Genomic DNA, 17,708 nt, shown 5'->3' on the forward strand with positions numbered 1-17,708 from the left:
GCTAACTTCTCCAGTGAAACGCTCACTTCTCCAGCGAAAACGCTATGTTTTGCATTACGAAACTAAATTCTCATTTGAAATGGGAAGTTCTCCCACAAAACACTAAGTACCGCAGTACGAAGCTAAGTTCTCCATGACAACGGTAAGTTCACCAGTGAAACACTAAGTTCTCCATCGAAACGCTATGTTCTGCATTACGGAACTACTTTCTCAACTGAAACGCTAAGTTCTCCAGGGAAACAAGAACTTCTGTTTTAGAAAGCAAAGTTCTCCAGGAAAACATTAGCATTTCTCCAGTGAAATGCTAAATTCTCCAGTGATAAGCTAAGTTCTGCATTACAAAAGTAATTTCTCTCCTGAAACGCTACGTTCTCCAGGATATCGCCAACTTCACCAGCAAAATGCTAAGTTCTCCAGCGAAACACTAAGTTCTGCATGACAAAACTTACATCTCGATTCAAACGCTACGTTCTCCAGGAAAATGCAAAGTTCTGCATTACGAACCCAAGTTCGCCAGGAAAACGCTAAGTTCTCCAGCGAAACGCTAAGTTCTGCATTACGAAACTAGTAACTCAATTGAAACGCTAATTCTCCAGGAAAACGCCGACTTCTCCAGTGAAACGCTATGTTCTCCAGCGAAACACCAAGTTCTGCATTACGGAACTACTTTCTGAATTGAAACGCTAAGCTCCCCAGCGAAACGCTAAGTTCTCCAGCAAAACGCTAAGTTCTGGATTACGGAATTAATTTCTCACTTGAAACACTAAGTTCTACAGGGATACAAGAAGTTCTGCATTATGAAGCTAAGTTCTGCAGCAAAATGCCAAGTTCTCCAGCGAAACGCTAAGTTCCGCATTACGAAACTAATATCTCAATTGAAACGTTATGTTCTCTAGAAAAACGCTGACTTCTCCAGCGACACAATAAGTTCTCCAGCAAAACGCTAAGTTCTGCATTACGAAACTAATTTCTCCCTTGAAATGCTAAGTTCTTCAGTGAAACGCCAAGTTCTCCAGCGGAACACTAAATTCCCCAGCGAAACGCTAAGTTCTCCAGCAAAAGGCTAATTTCTATATTCAGAAATTAAGTTCTGCATTATGAAATGCTAAGTTCTGCATTACGAAACTAATTTCTCACTTGAAATGCCAAGTTCTCCAGCGAAACGCTAAGTTCTGTATTACGAAACGCTAAGGTCTGCATTACAAAACGTTAAGTTCTGCATTACGAAACGCTAAGCTCTCCATTACAAAAGGCTGAGTTCTCCAGCAAAACTCTTAAGTTCTCCAGTGAAACACTAAGTTCTTCAGCAAAATGCTAAGTTCTCCAGGAAAAAGCTATGTTTTATATTATGAAACGCTACGTTCTGCATTATGAAATGCTACGTTCTGCATTATGAAATGCTACGCTCTGCATTACGAAACGCTACGTTCTGTATTATGAAAGTCTGAGTTCGGCATTATGAAACTAATTTCTCACTTCAAATGCTGAGTTCTCCAGGAAAACACAAAGTTCTGCATTAGGAAACTAAGTTCTCGTCGTGGTTTAAACCGATCCACACAGTTCGTCCACTCACCCCGTCCACCCCCCACCCCGGACCCAACCTTCTCCCGGAGGGATTGGGAGGAGAATCGAGAGAAAGTAACTCCCATGGGTTGAGATCAAAAGTCCAGTAAGTAAGGTATAATACACATCACCACTGCTACCACCAATCATAATATTGATACGAGAAAGTAACAAGAGAATACGATACCACCTCCGAACGAGTTTAACCCCCCCCCAAGAGAGAGTGTGCCGTTCCGGGTAATTCCCAGTTACCTCCCTGGGCATGACATGCTGTGGTATGGAATACGTCTTTGGTCAGTTTGGGTCAGGTGTCCTGTCTCTGCTTCCTCCCGGCCTCCTCTCGTCCCCAGCAGAGCATGAGACTCACAAAGTCCTTGGCCAGAATAAACATTACTTAACAACAATTACTAACAACTGGTGTTATCACCTCTCTGCCCAGGCTGGAAGTCAAAACACAGAGCTTACACCACTTACTAAGAAGGAGAAAAAAAAATTAACTGTTACTGCTGAACCCAGGACAGTATCCACCCCTTAGTCCATGCCATTCACGTCATGCTCAGATCCCACATTTTTGCACCTCGTGGTGCGTAAATGTTTTTTTCCTTTGGGTACCTCTGGGACATGCCTGCTGATTGTGATGGGGATCAGCATGTTGGCACACACACACAGAGTGTGTTCTGCCCGCAACCATTTTGTCTGATCTCAGAAGTTAAGCAGAGTCAAGTTTGTTTCTTGTCTGGGGTTAGACGACAATATGGGAGGACCAAGAGATCTTCCTCAAGGCTGGACAGTCATGAGTGGCAGTGTATGTGGGACAGCATGAGCAAGTATCTGGTCCACTGGACCCCTCCAGTGCTTTGGAAGCGTCGGAGATGGAAGGCAGCTGTATGGAGTCCCCAGCAACAAGCTGTAGAAACTGCTGAAGGGAACGGTGAATTATTTTGAGCCTCGTGGTCCCATGACACTTCAGGCCATCAGGGTAGAGATGCAACATAGAGATGGACTCATGATCCAGGAGTGGACTTAGCGATGGACACTATTGCTTACGTTATTCACTAGTGTGAACAGTGCATGCAGCCTCTCCTGCTCTGAGATACTGTTACAAGAGATGGAACTTGATATCATGGACTTGATGGACTCAACAGCTTTATAGGGACTGGGCCATGCACTAAGATAAGAGTGCACTGAGATAAGAGTGATGGTATATTGAAAATGTGGGATCTGAGCATGACTTGAATGGCATAGGATACTGTCCTGGGTTCAGCAGTAGCAGTTATTTTTTCTCCTTCTTAGTAAGTACTGTAGTGCTGTGTTTTGATTTTTTGGCCTGGGAACAGTGTTGGTAAGGCTGATGTTTTCAGTTGGTGCTCAAAAGTTTGGTCTGGCCAAGGACTTTCTGAGCCACATGCTCTGCCAGGAAGGAGGGAAAGCTGGGAGGAAGCAGAGACAGGACACCTGACCCAAACTGACAAAAGAGGTATTCCATACCACAGCACATCATGCCTGGGATGTAACAGAGTTACCCGGAAGAGCTGGGGGACTGCAGGGTTGGAAGAGGTATCCGTTGGTGCTCGGCTGGGGGGAGTGGGGCGAATTATTGGTCAGCTGGTGTTGAGGTGTAGTTTTCTTTCCTCTTGTTATTTCCTTTATTATTATTGGTGGTAGCGGTAGTGATTTGTGTTATACCTTAGTTACTAAACTGTTCTTATCTCAACCGGTGGCAGTTGCATTCCTTTTGATTCTTCTCTCCGTCCCTCCAGGAGCAGGGGGGGGCAAGAAGGGGGGGAGTGAGCAAACGAGGTTTATGGCTGGGTTTGAACCACGACAGTTCTCCAGCAAAACGCAGAGTTCTCTAGCAAAACGCAGAGTTCTCCAGCAAAATGCAGAGTTCTCCAGCAAAATGCAGAGTTCTGCAATCCTAAACGTCGAGTTCTGCATTCCAAAACGTCGAGTTCTGCATTCCAAAACGCCGAGTTCGACATTACGAAAATAAGGTATGCATTACGAAATGCTCAGTTCTCCAGCAAAACTGTATGTTTTCCAGCGAAACCGTAAGTTCTGCATGACGAAAGTAAATTCTCACTTTAAACGCTAAGTTCTCCGGGGAAACACTAAGTTCTGCATTAGGAAAGGCTGAGTTCTGCATTAGGAAAGGCTGAGTTCTGCATTAGGAAAGGCTGACTACTCCAGCGAAACACTGAGTTCTCCAGCAACAAGCTGAGTTCTTCAGAAAAACACCAAGTTCTCTAGCAAAACACAAATTTCTGCATTACAAAGCTAAGTTCTCCAGGAAAACGCTAAGTTCTCCAGCGGAGCACTAAGTTCTTCAGCGAAGCACTAAGTTCTGCATTACAAAAGTAATTTCTCAATTGAAATGCTATGTTCTCCAGGGAAACGTTAAGTTCTCCAGCAAAACGCTAAGTTCTGCATTACAAAACAAATTTCTCAACTGAAACACTAAGTTCTCCTGGAAAACACTAAGTTCTGCATTATGGAACTTGTTTCTCAATTGAAGTGCTAAGTACTCCAGCAAAACACTCAGTTCTGCATGACGAAAGTAATTTCTCAATTGAAACGCAAAGTTCTTCAGGAAAACGCTAAGTTTTCCAGCAAAACGCTAGAGTTCTCCAGTGAAATGTTAAGATCTGCATTACGAAACTAATTTCTCAATTGAAATGCTAAGTTCTCCAGGAAAACACTAAGTTCTGCATTATGAAACTAACTTCTCACTTGAAACACTAATTTTCCAGGAAAACGTTACTTTCTCCAGTGAAACGCTAAAGTTCTCCAGCAAAACGCTAAGTTCTGCATTACGAAACTATGTTCTCAATTGAAGTGTTAAGTTCTGCATTACGCAACGCTCAGGTCTGCATTACACAACGCTCAGGTCTGCATTACAAAAGGCTGAGTTCTCCAGCGAAACAATGAGTTCTCCAGCAGAACGCTGAGTTCTACATCACGAAACAGTAAGTTCTGCATTACGAAAGGCTGAGTTCTGCATTATGCATCTTATTTCTCAATTGAAACGCTGAGTTTTGCATTGTGAAAGGCTGAGTTGTACATTCCGAAACTAAGTTCCCCAGGGAGACGCCACGTTCTGCACTACGAAACACCACCGTCTGCATTATGAAACACCACGGTCTGTGGCGAAACACCACCGTCTTCGGCGAAATGCTACGTCCTGCATTACCAAACTAAGTTACCTATCGAAACGCTATGCTCTTCATCGAAACGCTATGCTCTCCTAACAGCAGCATTCTAAGCCTAACACCTGCATTCTAAGCCTAACACCAATAACTTTTACCTTACATAAACTTAGGAAATTAGTAACATCACACATTTCTTTTAAATACATTTACATACATAAATGACATTGTTCACATTTTAAAATTCAATCCTTAGAAATTCAACAACACTTTAGTACTTACACAAGACGCTCAACACGTAGCATGCTTTGTCACATAACGATCATCAGACGTCCCTTTACAAACGGCAATGCAGCCTTCCATTTGTCATGGAAAACTTTCATACCTTTAACTGAAATCTTCTATATGCTGCGAATCTCCATCCAAGAACAAACAGAGCTGCTTTTAAATCTATAGGTTCTCAACGTGCTTACCTGCAGACAAAAATACATTTCTATCAATATTATTACAATATGTCCTCTAAAAATTCTCCCCTCACTTTACTTTTCTCTATTTCTGCAAAGATAACTATTTGCATGCAACAGACAATACTCACTGCACCTAAACATGCTTAACAACCACCTACACCCACATAGGAGACAGCAACTTAAGGGCTGCCACACCAACTCTCACATGTTCTTTCCCAATACAAAACAACACCCCCACAGAGTGGCTTCATGAATTCTCAGCAACTGAATTTGCTGAAGCCTCAAAATTACCCTGCCTGAATAACCCATAACTGCACCAACCACAACTCAAACATAGGCAGAGATGCACATCAAATCATGGACTGGCTGGAAACAATAAAAAAAAACTCACCTGAGGGAGGGAAAAAAAAGTCCTCTGTCAGTGACTGTTGTTTCTAAACATCCAAAGACCTGAAAAAAAAAATTCAATCTAAAACCCACGTCCCACGCATAGAGACAACCCCTAAGCCTAGAACCGCCCACACATGATTCCACACATCTATACATGCTCTCAGGCATTCCAAATAGATCACCCTGCTGCATGCCACGCAGGTACAAACTCCGCCTCCACTTGTCGCTGCCATGCCTACCCCTGCCTCGTCATAATCAATCTGTGGGAACCGGGTTCTCGGGAACATCCTAAACACCCTTTTGCCAAAACTATATCCCTGCACCTACCGCTGCTCAAACATAGGCTATGACAAATGTTAACTGTCACAGAGATCATTACGGATAAACAGCTACAGTGTGATTATAAAAACCCACCACCTATGTTCCAGAGCTCAAGAACTTCAGGTCAGAGAAAACTAGAGACAAGCATGTAACTGCCAATAGGCTTATTAATATCGGAAAATACAGACATAGTAAGAATACAGTAAAGGGTATGGTTTCATGGTTGCTTAGCTCACCAACCCCAAAGACCCTGTGAAGACCATCAGCAAACCAGGTCCAAGAACTGTCACAGTGGTGCGAGGTGGCAGGCTCAGCGTTAGCGGGTGTCCCCATGTAGGCAACGGTCACCTGGGCAGGATGACCTTCTCCCTCCCTCACATAGCATGAGGCTTGGGCTTTCATACTCACAAAAAAGAATACTCATTGCGACGCAAGGGGCCATCCTACATCAGATGAAGTGGCCAACAATATCTAGGAAGGTCTGCAAGGGTTACACTTCATGCAGTTCTAAAGCAGAACTCTACAGGGAGGAAACAAAGCTGGACTTGTCATGAAACAGCCAAAGCAGCTATCTCTGCTAAGAGCCAAAGACAACAAACAGTACTTTCCCACCCTTGTGTGTTTCACCACAGACCATAGCCTGTTGTCCCTGACACAACAGCACAGACTTAAGCAGCACAAATAGCACCTTTATATCCTTGCTTTTGATTCCAAAGTACTAGCTTCACTACAGCTGTCCATTCCTCTCAAAGGCCCCTCCAAGTGTGTTCTGAGACTTCCAGACATTCTGACTCAGATAGTACATCGGAACACTATATTTCAAAGCCCTTCCTGCCATTCTGACATTGTCCCCCACCCCTGCCCCAAAAAAACAGTACCTTCACTTAGCATGCATTGTACCATGGGTCTTCAGGCAGCCTCCCTGCTCAGAACTCCTGCAGCAGACTTCACCAATGCCACACCCGTTACCAAGTTCCTCTTCATCATCTGCCAGAAGCAAACAAAGAAAGGGGAACACACTATCCTGGCCGTCATCACCACCACACCAGCCGACCAGAGCGACCTGACCTATCATAACCTTCTGCCTCCTCCAAATATTCTCAACATTGTGCTCGCCTTGCCTGTCCCAAACGGACTAGGACTAGGACTCTCATGGATTCCGCAACCTAGGAGTGCAATAGAGAAAAATGACCAGAGTGTTTGCAAAAACGGACTAACCCCACTATCCTCCTGCTTACCTCCCTGACTCACCTCAAGCACTCATCTGACTCCCAAGCTATAGGACAGGCCCTGCAATACCAAATGCAAATACTCAATCCCTTTGCCATGTTCTCCTCATTGCCCAGACATCACACACACACACAAAAACCCCTTAACTCTTTACAACTATCCACGCTTTGTGCCTTCACATCTCCCAAGCTGGCGGCAGCACGTGAAAAAGAAACAAAAGCAGGCATGCTGAGAGAGGACTCAAAGATGCACCTTTAACTTACCAAGTGCCATCTCCTTCTATTGTCATTTTACTGCTCGCACAGTGGACTTTGCAGATCTTTGGTTCCCTGTATGAGACAATGTATTGCTTACAAAGTACAACACAAGAGAAGCTTCAAATTCCTCGTTGTTCTCAACTCTAAGCTCACACACACACACACAAACACACAAACCCCTTAACTCCTCACAGCCCTCCTCAGCTGCCACCTTCACCTCCCCCAGGTTACCTGCAGCACCTGAAACACAAAGGGAAACAGACAAATGCTGAGAGAGGGTTTAAAGATGCACCCTTACCTCAGCAAGTCCCTTCTCGCTCTGCTGTCACTCTGCTGCTCATCTGCTGGCCTTTGCACGTCTTACCTGCTCTTCATTGAGCCCGGGCTCTCCCTGCAGAACACAGCCTTAAGAGATGCTTTTAATTTCACAAAAACTGAAAGACACTATCAGTTGCTGCTTCACCCAGCTAAGCATAGCTCACCCAGTCCAAGTAAGCTGCGGGACACAGAGCCCTACTGCGCTCCTCCATCTGCACCTCCTAATTTAAAACACGCAGCAAATCAAAAGCCCGCCAGGATAATCAACTGGAACTTGCTTCCAAGGAATCTTGGAATTCTTAGGATCTTGCCACAGTTGCCAAGTTCCTTTCCATCATCTGCAACAACAAACAAACGGGAGCACACTGTGCTGGCTGTCACTACCCCCACCCAACCAGCAATGCCAGCCTGTTCCGTAACAAACCCCTGCCTCCTCCAATGCTCCTCAACACGGTGCTCGCAGGCTCCACATTGATTCCGGAGCATGATGACGGGCTGTCTCCTGCAATCCAGAACCTAGGAGTACAAGGGAGACAAATTACCACCGTGCTTGCAAGAAGGGACCAAGCCACAACCCCTATTGTTACCTCCCTGCCTCACCACACACACTCACCTGACTCCAGATGTAAAACACAGGACCTGCAACACCAAACACAAATACTGCACCCCCTTGCCGTGATATTTTCAAATCTGAGCCCATACACACAACCCACTTATCTTCTCACGGCCCTCCCCCATTTGCCTCTTCACCTCTCCTGAGTTGGCCGCAGCACCTGAAAAACAACTAATTGGAAACACACAGAGAAGGTTCAAAGCAGCAACCATGCCTCCGGAAGTCCAGCCTCCCTCTCCCGTCACTTTACTGCTCATCCACTGGCCTTCGCAGGCCTGCGGTTCTATTCTACAAGCCCGTGCACTGTCTACAGAACACAAATACAAGGAATGTTTCCAAGTTCATGACAATTGCAAGACATTCCATCAGTTGAGCTATGTTTAGCGGGCTGAAGCAGCAGGTTGCCCAAGGCAGCTCTGGGTCAGAGGTCTTGCTCAACTCCTTCTTCTGCACCTCCTAATTGAAAATAAACAGCAAAGCATAAGCCAGACAGGAGATTAAGCTGGAACTTCTTCCTTCTGACATAGCAAGTTCACCCCCCTGGTACCTTCAACTCTGCTCAACCCACCCACAGCAGCCTCTCACACGTGCCTATCCACCCCGCCATCTGCAAGAACAACCTGGTATTAGTCACTGCAACGCCAAGCAAAAGCTTAGTCTGCCTAAAAGCCTCAGGCCACACTCACACCGACACTTAGGTTGACATGCAGTCACACACTGGCATTCAGACACTCTCAGAACAGGCCCTCACACCCTCCGGCTCACACACTAACTCCAGATATATACTATCATACCCACTCCCAAGCAGACTCTCTGCCCCCGACTCATTCATTACAAGCTTATTCCCAGTGCTCTTCTCTCCATTCACACAGATCATCAAGAGTACACAGCTACACTGTGATTATAAAAACCCACCACCTCCCTTCCAGAGCTCAAGAACTCCAGGTCAGAAAAAACAGAGACAAACAGAACTGCCAACTACTTTATTAACATGGGAAACTACAGAGATACTCAAGGATACTTCTCATGCCTGCCTATCTTCCCAACCCCAAGGACCCTGCCAAGACCACCAGTAAACCAGCTCCGAGAATCATCACGGCCGTGCGAGGTGGCAGGCTCAACCTTAGCGGGCGTCCCCGCGCAGGCAACGGTCGCCTGGGTGGGATGAGCTTCTGCCTCCCTCACACGGCATGAGGCTCGGGCTTCCATACTCACAAACGGGCACGCTCATTGCGACGCAGGGGGCCAGCCCACATCGCAAGAAGTGGCCAACAATATCTGGGAAGGTCTGCAAGGCTCAGGACTTTTCCAGGCAGTTCTAAAGCACAACTTCCTGGGTAGGAAACAAAGCTGGACTCGTCTTGAAACAGCCAAAGCACCACTCTCTGCGAGGAGCCAAAGGCGACAAACAGCACTTGCCCACCCTTGTGTGTTTCACCACGGACCATTACCTATTGTCCCGGACGCAACACCCCAGACTTAAGCCCCACAAATGGCACCTTTTCATCCTGGCATTTAAATCTGAGGCACCACCTGCGCTATAGCTGACCATTTACCTCCCAGCCACCTCCGACTGTGTCCTCAGACATTCTGGCTCAAATACTACATTGGAATGCTACATCTCAAACCCCTTCCTGCCATTCTGACGTTGTCCCCCACGCCCTCGCCTCCTACAGGAGGCCCTCTACTTAGCGTGCGTAGTGCCGTGCGTCTCGAGGCGGCCTCACTGCTCAGAACTCCCACAGCAGACGCCAGCCATCTTGCTGCCGTTACCAAGTTCCTCTTCATCATCTGCCAGAAACAAACAAAGAAAGGGGAACACGTTGTGCTGGCCATCATCTCCAGCATCCCAGCCATCCAGCCCGGCCTCTTCCTTACCAACCGTCTGCCTCCTCCCAAGCTCCTCAACACTGTGCTCACCTGTGCCAAAGCCATTCCAGACTCTGACGCCGGGCCTCTCCTCCCCTGCGTGCCCTAGGAGTGCAACAGAAGCCAGTGACCATGGTTCTTGCCAAAGTGACCCACTCCACAATCCTTCCGCTTACCTCCCTGACTCACCTCAAGCACTCATCCGACTCCCAACCTAGAGGGCAACACCTGCAATACCAAACACAAATACTGAACCCCTTTACCACGTTCTTCTCAACTCTAAGCTCACACACACACACACACACACACAAACCCCTGAACTCCTCACAGCCCTCCTCCGTTGGCACCTTCACCTCTCCCGAGTTACCTGCGGCACCTGAAACACAAAGGGAAACAGACAAACGCTGAGAGAGGGTTCCAAGATGCACCCTGCCCTCAGCAAGTCCCATCTCCCTCTCCCGTCACTCTGCTGCTCGTCCGCTGGCCTTTGCACGTCTTCCGTTCTCTTCTTTGAGCCCGTGCACCCCCTGCAGAACACAACATTAAGAGCTGGTTTTAATTTCACAAAAACTACAAGGCACTCCATCAGGTGCTGCTTCACTCTGCTAAGCATAGCTCACCTAGTCCAAGTCAGCTCTGGGGCACAGACCTCGCTGCGCTCCTCGCTCCGCACCTCCAAATTCAAAACGCACAGCAAGCCAGAAGACAGCCAGGAGAGTAAGCTGGAACTTCCTTCTGACACCACAATTTTACCCACCTGGTACCATCGCTCCACTCAACCCTCCTCCATCAGCCTCTCACACGCGGCTATCCATCTCGCCATCTGCAAGAACAACCTGGCATTAGTCACCGCAACGCCAAGCAAACCTTAGTCTGCCTCTAAGTCTCAGGCCAGACTCACACCGGCGCTCAGGTTGACATGCATACACAGACTGACATTCACACACTCTCAACACAGACCCTCACACCCTCTGGCTCACACACTAACTCCACATAATACTACCACTCCCACTCCCAAGCAGACTCTCTCGCCCTCACTCATTCATTACAAGCTTATTCCCAGAGCTCTTCTGTCCATTCACACAGATCATCAAGAGTAGACAGCTACACTGTGATTATAAAAACCCACCACCTACGCTCCAGAGCTCAAGAACTCCAGGTCAGAGAAAACCAGAGACAAACAGAACTGCCAACTACTTTATTAACATGGGAAACTACAGAGATACTCAAGGATACTTCTCATGCCTGCCTATCTTCCCAACCCCAAGGACCCTGCCAAGACCACCAGCAAACCAGCTCCGAGAATCATCACGGCCGTGCGAGGTGGCAGGCTCAACCTTAGCGGGCGTCCCCGCGCAGGCAACGGTCGCCTGGGTGGGATGAGCTTCTGCCTCCCTCACACGGCATGAGGCTCGGGCTTCCATACTCACAAACGGGCACGCTCATTGCGACGCAGGGGGCCAGCCCACATCGCAAGAAGTGGCCAACAATATCTGGGAAGGTCTGCAAGGCTCAGGACTTTTCCAGGCAGTTCTAAAGCACAACTTCCTGGGTAGGAAACAAAGCTGGACTCGTCTTGAAACAGCCAAAGCACCACTCTCTGCGAGGAGCCAAAGGCGACAAACAGCACTTGCCCACCCTTGTGTGTTTCACCACGGACCATTACCTACTGTCCCGGACGCAACACCCCAGACTTAAGCCCCACAAATGGCACCTTTTCATCCTGGCATTTAAATCTGAGGCACCACCTGCGTTATAGCTGACCATTTACCTCCCAGCCACCTCCGACTGTGTCCTCAGACATTCTGGCTCAAATACTACATTGGAATGCTACATCTCAAACCCCTTCCTGCCATTCTGACGTTGTCCCCCACGCCCTCGCCTCCTACAGGAGGCCCTCTACTTAGCGTGCGTAGTGCCGTGCGTCTCGAGGCGGCCTCACTGCTCAGAACTCCCACAGCAGACGCCAGCCATCTTGCTGCCGTTACCAAGTTCCTCTTCATCATCTGCCAGAAACAAACAAAGAAAGGGGAACACGTTGTGCTGGCCATCATCTCCAGCATCCCAGCCATCCAGCCCGGCCTCTTCCTTACCAACCGTCTGCCTCCTCCCAAGCTCCTCAACACTGTGCTCACCTGTGCCAAAGCCATTCCAGACTCTGACGCCGGGCCTCTCCTCCCCTGCGTGCCCTAGGAGTGCAACAGAAGCCAGTGACCATGGTTCTTGCCAAAGTGACCCACTCCACAATCCTTCCGCTTACCTCCCTGACTCACCTCAAGCACTCATCCGACTCCCAACCTAGAGGGCAACACCTGCAATACCAAACACAAATACTGAACCCCTTTACCACGTTCTTCTCAACTCTAAGCTCACACACACACACACACACACACACAAACCCCTGAACTCCTCACAGCCCTCCTCCGTTGGCACCTTCACCTCTCCCGAGTTACCTGCGGCACCTGAAACACAAAGGGAAACAGACAAACGCTGAGAGAGGGTTCCAAGATGCACCCTGCCCTCAGCAAGTCCCATCTCCCTCTCCCGTCACTCTGCTGCTCGTCCGCTGGCCTTTGCACGTCTTCCGTTCTCTTCTTTGAGCCCGTGCACCCCCTGCAGAACACAACATTAAGAGCTGGTTTTAATTTCACAAAAACTACAAGGCACTCCATCAGGTGCTGCTTCACTCTGCTAAGCATAGCTCACCTAGTCCAAGTCAGCTCTGGGGCACAGACCTCGCTGCGCTCCTCGCTCCGCACCTCCAAATTCAAAACGCACAGCAAGCCAGAAGACAGCCAGGAGAGTAAGCTGGAACTTCCTTCTGACACCACAATTTTACCCACCTGGTACCATCGCTCCACTCAACCCTCCTCCATCAGCCTCTCACACGCGGCTATCCATCTCGCCATCTGCAAGAACAACCTGGCATTAGTCACCGCAACGCCAAGCAAACCTTAGTCTGCCTCTAAGTCTCAGGCCAGACTCACACCGGCGCTCAGGTTGACATGCATACACAGACTGACATTCACACACTCTCAACACAGACCCTCACACCCTCTGGCTCACACACTAACTCCACATAATACTACCACTCCCACTCCCAAGCAGACTCTCTCGCCCTCACTCATTCATTACAAGCTTATTCCCAGAGCTCTTCTGTCCATTCACACAGATCATCAAGAGTAGACAGCTACACTGTGATTATAAAAACCCACCACCTACGCTCCAGAGCTCAAGAACTCCAGGTCAGAGAAAACCAGAGACAAACAGAACTGCCAACTACTTTATTAACATGGGAAACTACAGAGATACTCAAGGATACTTCTCATGCCTGCCTATCTTCCCAACCCCAAGGACCCTGCCAAGACCACCAGCAAACCAGCTCCGAGAATCATCACGGCCGTGCGAGGTGGCAGGCTCAACCTTAGCGGGCGTCCCCGCGCAGGCAACGGTCGCCTGGGTGGGATGAGCTTCTGCCTCCCTCACACGGCATGAGGCTCGGGCTTCCATACTCACAAACGGGCACGCTCATTGCGACGCAGGGGGCCAGCCCACATCGCAAGAAGTGGCCAACAATATCTGGGAAGGTCTGCAAGGCTCAGGACTTTTCCAGGCAGTTCTAAAGCACAACTTCCTGGGTAGGAAACAAAGCTGGACTCGTCTTGAAACAGCCAAAGCACCACTCTCTGCGAGGAGCCAAAGGCGACAAACAGCACTTGCCCACCCTTGTGTGTTTCACCACGGACCATTACCTACTGTCCCGGACGCAACACCCCAGACTTAAGCCCCACAAATGGCACCTTTTCATCCTGGCATTTAAATCTGAGGCACCACCTGCGCTATAGCTGACCATTTACCTCCCAGCCACCTCCGACTGTGTCCTCAGACATTCTGGCTCAAATACTACATTGGAATGCTACATCTCAAACCCCTTCCTGCCATTCTGACGTTGTCCCCCACGCCCTCGCCTCCTACAGGAGGCCCTCTACTTAGCGTGCGTAGTGCCGTGCGTCTCGAGGCGGCCTCACTGCTCAGAACTCCCACAGCAGACGCCAGCCATCTTGCTGCCGTTACCAAGTTCCTCTTCATCATCTGCCAGAAACAAACAAAGAAAGGGGAACACGTTGTGCTGGCCATCATCTCCAGCATCCCAGCCATCCAGCCCGGCCTCTTCCTTACCAACCGTCTGCCTCCTCCCAAGCTCCTCAACACTGTGCTCACCTGTGCCAAAGCCATTCCAGACTCTGACGCCGGGCCTCTCCTCCCCTGCGTGCCCTAGGAGTGCAACAGAAGCCAGTGACCATGGTTCTTGCCAAAGTGACCCACTCCACAATCCTTCCGCTTACCTCCCTGACTCACCTCAAGCACTCATTCGACTCCCAACCTAGAGGGCAACACCTGCAATACCAAACACAAATACTGAACCCCTTTACCACGTTCTTCTCAACTCTAAGCTCACACACACACACACACACACACAAACCCCTGAACTCCTCACAGCCCTCCTCCGTTGGCACCTTCACCTCTCCCGAGTTACCTGCGGCACCTGAAACACAAAGGGAAACAGACAAACGCTGAGAGAGGGTTCCAAGATGCACCCTGCCCTCAGCAAGTCCCATCTCCCTCTCCCGTCACTCTGCTGCTCGTCCGCTGGCCTTTGCACGTCTTCCGTTCTCTTCTTTGAGCCCGTGCACCCCCTGCAGAACACAACATTAAGAGCTGGTTTTAATTTCACAAAAACTACAAGGCACTCCATCAGGTGCTGCTTCACTCTGCTAAGCATAGCTCACCTAGTCCAAGTCAGCTCTGGGGCACAGACCTCGCTGCGCTCCTCGCTCCGCACCTCCAAATTCAAAACGCACAGCAAGCCAGAAGACAGCCAGGAGAGTAAGCTGGAACTTCCTTCTGACACCACAATTTTACCCACCTGGTACCATCGCTCCACTCAACCCTCCTCCATCAGCCTCTCACACGCAGCTATCCATCTCTCCATCTGCAAGAACAACCTGGCATTAGTCACCGCAACGCCAAGCAAACCTTAGTCTGCCTCTAAGTCTCAGGCCAGACTCACACCGGCGCTCAGGTTGACATGCATACACAGACTGACATTCACACACTCTCAACACAGACCCTCACACCCTCTGGCTCACACACTAACTCCGCATAATACTACCACTCCCACTCCCAAGCAGACTCTCTCGCCCTCACTCATTCATTACAAGCTTATTCCCAGAGCTCTTCTGTCCATTCACACAGATCATCAAGAGTAGACAGCTACACTGTGATTATAAAAACCCACCACCTACGCTCCAGAGCTCAAGAACTCCAGGTCAGAGAAAACCAGAGACAAACAGAACTGCCAACTACTTTATTAACATGGGAAACTACAGAGATACTCAAGGATACTTCTCATGCCTGCCTATCTTCCCAACCCCAAGGACCCTGCCAAGACCACCAGCAAACCAGCTCCGAGAATCATCACGGCCGTGCGAGGTGGCAGGCTCAACCTTAGCGGGCGTCCCCGCGCAGGCAACGGTCGCCTGGGTGGGATGAGCTTCTGCCTCCCTCACACGGCATGAGGCTCGGGCTTCCATACTCACAAACGGGCACGCTCATTGCGACGCAGGGGGCCAGCCCACATCGCAAGAAGTGGCCAACAATATCTGGGAAGGTCTGCAAGGCTCAGGACTTTTCCAGGCAGTTCTAAAGCACAACTTCCTGGGTAGGAAACAAAGCTGGACTCGTCTTGAAACAGCCAAAGCACCACTCTCTGCGAGGAGCCAAAGGCGACAAACAGCACTTGCCCACCCTTGTGTGTTTCACCACGGACCATTACCTACTGTCCCGGACGCAACACCCCAGACTTAAGCCCCACAAATGGCACCTTTTCATCCTGGCATTTAAATCTGAGGCACCACCTGCGCTATAGCTGACCATTTACCTCCCAGCCACCTCCGACTGTGTCCTCAGACATTCTGGCTCAAATACTACATTGGAATGCTACATCTCAAACCCCTTCCTGCCATTCTGACGTTGTCCCCCACGCCCTCGCCTCCTACAGGAGGCCCTCTACTTAGCGTGCGTAGTGCCGTGCGTCTCGAGGCGGCCTCACTGCTCAGAACTCCCACAGCAGACGCCAGCCATCTTGCTGCCGTTACCAAGTTCCTCTTCATCATCTGCCAGAAACAAACAAAGAAAGGGGAACACGTTGTGCTGGCCATCATCTCCAGCATCCCAGCCATCCAGCCCGGCCTCTTCCTTACCAACCGTCTGCCTCCTCCCAAGCTCCTCAACACTGTGCTCACCTGTGCCAAAGCCATTCCAGACTCTGACGCCGGGCCTCTCCTCCCCTGCGTGCCCTAGGAGTGCAACAGAAGCCAGTGACCATGGTTCTTGCCAAAGTGACCCACTCCACAATCCTTCCGCTTACCTCCCTGACTCACCTCAAGCACTCATCCGACTCCCAACCTAGAGGGCAACACCTGCAATACCAAACACAAATACTGAACCCCTTTACCACGTTCTTCTCAACTCTAAGCTCACACACACACACACACACACACACAAACCCCTGAACTCCTCACAGCCCTCCTCCGTTGGCACCTTCACCTCTCCCGAGTTACCTGCGGCACCTGAAACACAAAGGGAAACAGACAAACGCTGAGAGAGGGTTCCAAGATGCACCCTGCCCTCAGCAAGTCCCATCTCCCTCTCCCGTCACTCTGCTGCTCGTCCGCTGGCCTTTGCACGTCTTCCGTTCTCTTCTTTGAGCCCGTGCACCCCCTGCAGAACACAACATTAAGAGCTGGTTTTAATTTCACAAAAACTACAAGGCACTCCATCAGGTGCTGCTTCACTCTGCTAAGCATAGCTCACCTAGTCCAAGTCAGCTCTGGGGCACAGACCTCGCTGCGCTCCTCGCTCCGCACCTCCAAATTCAAAACGCACAGCAAGCCAGAAGACAGCCAGGAGAGTAAGCTGGAACTTCCTTCTGACACCACAATTTTACCCACCTGGTACCATCGCTCCACTCAACCCTCCTCCATCAGCCTCTCACACGCGGCTATCCATCTCGCCATCTGCAAGAACAACCTGGCATTAGTCACCGCAACGCCAAGCAAACCTTAGTCTGCCTCTAAGTCTCAGGCCAGACTCACACCGGCGCTCAGGTTGACATGCATACACAGACTGACATTCACACACTCTCAACACAGACCCTCACACCCTCTGGCTCACACACTAACTCCACATAATACTACCACTCCCACTCCCAAGCAGACTCTCTCGCCCTCACTCATTCATTACAAGCTTATTCCCAGAGCTCTTCTGTCCATTCACACAGATCATCAAGAGTAGACAGCTACACTGTGATTATAAAAACCCACCACCTACGCTCCAGAGCTCAAGAACTCCAGGTCAGAGAAAACCAGAGACAAACAGAACTGCCAACTACTTTATTAACATGGGAAACTACAGAGATACTCAAGGATACTTCTCATGCCTGCCTATCTTCCCAACCCCAAGGACCCTGCCA

At 49.4% G+C, this 17,708-nt stretch overlaps 1 long non-coding RNA gene across 1 annotated transcript; it reads right to left on the reverse strand.

The window, feature by feature from the left end:
* Positions 1-7,401: 7,401 nt before the first annotated feature.
* On the reverse strand, positions 7,402-7,995 carry LOC136019037 (uncharacterized). The gene is made up of 3 exons (XR_010614719.1): positions 7,857-7,995; positions 7,673-7,765; positions 7,402-7,446 (listed from the first exon to the last, which is right to left on the reverse strand). It is a non-coding gene; the product is annotated as an uncharacterized LOC136019037 (long non-coding RNA).
* Between the last annotated feature and the right edge of the window lie 9,713 nt (positions 7,996-17,708).

This window comes from Lathamus discolor, chromosome 8 (genome assembly GCF_037157495.1).
Source record: "Lathamus discolor isolate bLatDis1 chromosome 8, bLatDis1.hap1, whole genome shotgun sequence".
NCBI classification, from domain to species: Eukaryota; Metazoa; Chordata; class Aves; order Psittaciformes; family Psittacidae; genus Lathamus; species Lathamus discolor.